Raw genomic sequence first — 6,143 nt, 5'->3', positions numbered from 1 at the left:
TTAGAATCACTGAAAACTGTTTTCCAAAATTCGCAGCGGGTAGTGTACAGCATCGATTTCTGTGGAACCCAGTAGCTGTCAAAACTTTCACATTTTTACGAATAACTCGGAAATCGTAAATTTTTCAGGTAAAACGTTTGACACAAACTTAACTTAAATTTTTACGACAAATCTGAAAATGAATGAAAAAAGGGGCGGTTCCATTTAAAAAACCAAAGTTGGTAACTACCACACGTTTATGATACACCCCGTATATTGGAAAGTAATTTTAAAATGTGGAACTTTTAAACATAAAAAACTTTCGTAGGACGTATTTTCTTGTAAAGTTCATATTTACTGAGATATCGCACTTTGACGCACTAATGAGCAACCCTGTATATATATATCAGGTCGGATAATTACGGAAATAATTAACATTTTTATAGGCTCAAAAGTTATAGCAACATTTAAGTACGAAACAGATTTTAAGTTTAAGAGAATAAATACTACTGAAAGACCATTTTCAAATATACAGGGTGAGTCAAAATTGACGTCTCTCCTGTGGAGGTGTTGTCTGGGGGTGTTTTGCGAGTACAGAAAAAATAGTAAAAAATGTAATTTTTATTAAAAACTCAGATATTTGCAAAAAACCATATCAGAAGGATGGCAACAATGTTTTTCAACGTAATGTGCCTAATTTACATTATGTAAAAACCTGTTGCGTCTTAATTATTAAAAATTCCGGCGACGATAGAAAAATAGAGTGAGAATAAGATAGATAAGGATAAAATGTAAATTCAACAGGATTCGTCAAATGTGGAACGTACTTTTTCGAAATGTCAACATTGTTATCATAACATTGAATTGGTGTATGATCGCGTTCTATGATCACCTTATTATGCACTCTTAACAAGCAGCGTCTCGTATTCGGTTAATTAACTCCTGATCAATTTGTACCGTTGTTCAAGTGAGCCCCTATTACAACTTAAAAGGAATGGCGCCAATTTTGAATGAGCCTGGCGAACGAGAATATCGCAATTTGTTCCTAATCTGAGATTCAAAACCACGTCGCTTCATTCATTTCAATATCGTTAATGGGTCTCAAGCAATATGTTTTACTGAGATTAAATTCATTATTATAAAGATGTTATATTTGTTTATGTTTAAATCGAATCGTTTTATATCAGAAGCACTTTTTGTATTATATTCTTACTATATCAAGGAATGCGAGATATTTTCCGAAGTTAATCGAACAACTAATACAAAATCTTAGTTACTCGTGATCAGAAGTATTTAAAGGTGAAATTCAATTTAAGTTATCTACTTTAATGTAATTTGGTCTGAATGGCAGACTAATTTTCGTTTCTTCTATAGTTAGTTCTAAATGTGACATTGTTGCTCAAACTAATTATATACCTGCTAAAGATATCCTGAGAAGAAAACATCAACTGTAAGAACAAAGGCCTTTTATACTAGAGTGTCGCATTTAAAAACTTATCCGATAAAAGCTAAAAAATAATGAAACGTTGCTACAAAGAAAACCGAAAATTACTAACGTATAACAAAGAATTTGAAACAAAAGTGAAGCACTCTAAGACAACGTCGGTTTCCAGCAAAGATCCTCTTAAACTGACGAGGCCATTTTCGAAATTAAAAAATGAATTATTAATTCAAAATCTTGAATACTCTAGGAAACATTTACTCTCTTTACGTTGCATGCACTTATTCCCTTTAGAACTGATTCCAGTCTAAAAAAAGCAAATTTTCCGACTTCTGGTTCTCCAAGAAAGTTGTCAATACCTCCTAGAACCTGTTTACATATGAATACAATTTATTCTGATTTATTTTCCTGACTGCGTGTACTTGTTATGATATTCCCATCTTTCCTGGGTTTCAGTCAAAGTGTGAAGTATTTTTTTTTTACATTTACCAAACCCTAATAAAGCCAAAAGTATGGAACACCCGGTACACTAGTGAAAAATTAAAAGTATTTCTGCTTATCTCAATACATGCATATCACTCTCGCAAATGTAGAAAATAATTCAGACAAAGTAGGTTTTCAAGAAGGCAAAGACCTAAAAGGACGTTGATTTTTACCAATCATGAGGTAAGTTTTTCCGATGTTTTGCTCTCCCAAAAGGAAGAATTTTTTCCCCTCAAAAACTGATGAATGTGTTAACACTTTGTAAATTATAAATTTTATACAACATCTTTTAATTGTGAATTGGTGTTTGTAGTTTGTGTAAAATTTTAAATCTGATGATGGCGCTGTTGTCTCGCTGAGACGTCATGAAATAAACGATGTTGCAAAATTTTTACTTCAAACTTTGACTGAAACCCAGAAAAGATAGGAATATCATAACAAATACAATTTATCCATGCATCATTAATACTGTTGTGTCGTGCACCAAATGAAACTACCCGTTTCTAAGCGCCGTCGGCGGGTTTGTTAAATAAAACTACCGAGATGTCTGTACATAAAAACTTTTTTCTGGCAATGTCAAAATCTTACTGGTTTTTATTTTAGGTTTTGTTGTATTCGATTCGCTCTCTTTTCTCTCTCCATTCATCCGTCTCATATACTCGCATCTCTGACAAATACAACGGAATCTCTTTCGCATAGTTAGCAAAATATTCCAGGCCCAGGTATTAGTACCCTTTGTATCTATGTTACGCTATGTCTATAACCCATTGTTAACAGTTATATTCATCGTATACATTTTGCTTTTAATTGGAAACATTCAACAAATGCTTTCAGATCGTATATTCATTTTCTAAATAGAGGAATTAATCCAATACATCATATCCGAAGATCTGTGTATCAGTACATGTTTTCAGTCCTGTCTCGTTTTATTGATCGGTTGCAAACACATCCATATTTTCAGTTCCTCACATTACATCAATCAATCAGCCATAAGCCTGAAGAAGTAGACATCTCGTCAAAGTTTTGATCATCCTTCTTTTTCCATGTATTTCCCTTATGGTTGAAATTGCCGGCAAAATAATTTCGCTTCCGTCTACATTTTCTTCGGGTAAATCGAAGACATGGCTCGACCGGAAGAGAATCCCAATTCAGCTAGAAGCGGCTAAAAGTTTTTCTTACAATAGATGCACTTAGAGATTTGTCGCTTTATTTGTTAATACGCAATTTCCGTTCATTTACAGTTCGTAATTCGATGAAGAAATCGTTGCGACTTACTATAATTCTATACAAAATATCTTCATTGTTACCACACCAATCCAACGTTTACTACTTACTTACTAATTACGCCAAAAAGCCCTAATTGATTACAAGTAAATTGAGTTGACTTAGCGAGGCAAATATCGGCAATATAGCATAAAAGTTAAAATACCTCGCATATGGGCCTGCCATGAAGCAGATCATTTCCTGAGAAATGCTGGTTGGAAAAACCATAAATCCCTTTCCAATGGGATTGGACAACCATTACAGTTTATGGCCTAGGGGCACGGCAATACCATTCAGTTTTAACTTAGTTGCTTATAGCGGAAAACGAACAAAACAGCCTACCAAAATGGTGATCGACTCCTTTTAATACCCTACGCTGAAAGCAATCTTTTGTAATGTTGAAAAATTGTATTCCTTCATCATTACCTGTTTCATTTAGACTAAGAACTTGGGAAACCCAAATTTAAACAGGATATTGAAAACTAATAGAAACTGGTTAAGTGTTTGGGTAAATTTCCAATCAAAACTTCGGTCTGCGTTTCAAATCTTTCTAAATAAAACGCAATTTAATTTAATAATATTTGACCATCCTATTAATGCCTAAAGCCGAACAAAATCCGCTATTTAAAAGCAGTTGGGAAATTATCTAGCTTTTCATTAAAATCTAGTTTATCTTTGAGTGTATTGAAGTTTCATGAACATTATAGAACATCCTGAAGCTTAGTTGCAAACAAAGCAAAACAAATTAATTTGAACTGTATCAATATTTTATTAGGAGAATGTTTGATACTTGGCAACTTTACAGCCGATGTGCTAAAGTTCAGACTTAACTACTATAAGAGTATAATATAAAGCTGCTCTAGAACGGTTCCGATATCAAAAAGTTTGTAAGAAATGTGTCCCCAGACAAATCAAGCTTAAATGATGACGGATCGAAAGCAGCATCAGAAGCTCTAAATAATTCAATGCGAAAAAAACATACACCTTGGGTGTGTATGTCTACAACTTTCTCGAACTTAATATTCCATAATAAGTTTTGTTCGTCGCAAGTGTCAAACACTCGTTGGAACTTTTAACGGCTGATTCAATTTCCACCTTTCTTCTCTTTTATTTTGTTGTTCACGATTTGTAACTTTGTTCGTTTGTTTCGGGGCATGTCGCGAGGTACATGCTCAATTAGACAAATAGTTTGACGGTCAAGAAGTTTCTTTCAAGCACAATAATTATTGAATTCGCAAATTTTATATTGATATATATGTAGTAACACTGGCGATTAATAATAAATGCGCAATTCTCGGGACTTGAAAAGGCGACAAAAAAATGAAGCACTTATTCAGGACAAAAAAGGCGAATACAACAATATGGTGTTGCAAGAGTGCCACGCTTAGAAAACAACCAGTATACATAAATTTGCTACTTCTCTGTTACGAAAAAAAATTGAAGTGACTAGATCTTGTATTGGCATTATTTGGGGAATTCTCAAATTTAAATTACATAATCCCAAAATGTATGACACACCTTTTACTTTTCGCTTTAAGTCAAATCACCTTTAACAAAGCCGTAAAAGTTTTCAGCTTAATGCAGTTCTATATTAGGATCATAAAATATAACGTGTACAAAGTGAATCGACTTTAATGGCAGTAATTCTGTAGCTTTCATAGTTAATCACCTTCGTTCGTTCTATTATTAAAAAATCAAATAAAATTGAGCTGTTTTCTAACCAGCAAGCAGACAGCTGGAATGGTACAATCAAATGCGAATGAATTTTATTTTATTAAATTATTCGTTTGTTAACATCCTTAAAATTAATTTAATTTAAACCATAATAAAACGTTAACTTATTAAGCAAAATCTATTAATTAAATAAACGGATGTTAAATATTAACTTCTTCAAATTCAATAGATTATCAGGAAAAATCTCACGCCACAAACGTGCCAAGCCTAAAAACATCTGGGCTAAAAATGCAATTTTCTCGTTGTTGCGGTAGCTTCAAACCAAACTTTTAAACTCAATCTTCCAGAACACTAAACTAATTACCTTGTGGCAACAAAATCAGCAACTCATTCCATAAATTTCAACTTCACTACTAAAGTCCAAGCGAGAAATTATCCAAGCCGGAACAGTCAAAACATATTCTGTTAGGAACTTCCGCACGTGACTCCTATTTTTGATTGCTGTTATTGGAGCGTAGCTGAGTTGAAGTAGACCAGCTAGCGCTCAGCGGTAACTGATGACGGTGGACGGACCTCTCAATTCGAAACTCTCGAAACGTAGTTGGGGCTTGAAAATTGACGCGCAGTGGCAATGCGAAAGCCGCTCTTATTCAACTTGTAATAGTAAGTCGCTAACTGGTATTAAATTTCGAGGACTTAGCAATGTCGTCTATGAAATTTCACTGTTTAATTGGAAAATTACACTTCAGAATTGTAAAAATAATTAAAAATAACCGATAACTTTTGCTGATGTAGAATGAAATGTCCATCTGGAACCTAATATGCCTGTTAGACACACAAACTGAGACCAGGTGTCCGGCCAAATCTGTGATTCCGCTCCAGAATCGTAACAATTCAGAGTAGAATTCACACAGCTTCAAATATGGGGAAAACTACATGTGGCTTATACGAATAACAAGTACTGTTTAGCGTTTAAGTCGATTGCTTGAGCCAATACTGGATTAAAAACGAATTTAAATAAAAAAGCGGCAAACAGAAAAATCACAACAGAAAGTACGAAAACGGTAAAAAGAGAATTTTGCTAATCTTGGATTAATTGGACCAAATAATGTAATGTGGATAGATATATGAACGGTAAAAAAGCTGCTGTGGCTTGAATACATTTCTAGCTTACTCAACTTTATTAGGAATTTCATTTATTCATTGAAGCCACATTTTAATAAATCATTGCATGTCATGCTGTTGCCACAAATTCACTAATAAATAATTCCAACTTTTTCCCACATCCAATGCCAAACAATTA

At 33.7% G+C, this 6,143-nt stretch overlaps 1 protein-coding gene across 1 annotated transcript in view; it reads right to left on the bottom strand.

The window, feature by feature from the left end:
* LOC109542490 (cadherin-87A) overlaps positions 1-5,291 on the bottom strand; it is a 100,373-nt gene extending 95,082 nt beyond the window's left edge. The window contains exon 1 of the mRNA XM_048661241.1: positions 5,205-5,291. The gene's annotated coding sequence lies outside the window, so the exon portion shown is untranslated. The remainder of the gene's footprint in view (positions 1-5,204) is intronic.
* Positions 5,292-6,143: the final 852 nt, after the last annotated feature.

The sequence above is a fragment of the Dendroctonus ponderosae genome, unplaced genomic scaffold (genome assembly GCF_020466585.1).
Source record: "Dendroctonus ponderosae isolate FM_Combo_2020 unplaced genomic scaffold, Dpon_F_20191213v2 Dpon_F_20191213_1, whole genome shotgun sequence".
In the NCBI taxonomy this organism is placed as follows: domain Eukaryota; kingdom Metazoa; phylum Arthropoda; class Insecta; order Coleoptera; family Curculionidae; genus Dendroctonus; species Dendroctonus ponderosae.
Note: the sequence above shows the minus strand (reverse complement) of the source record. Positions and strands in the feature narration are given on the sequence as shown.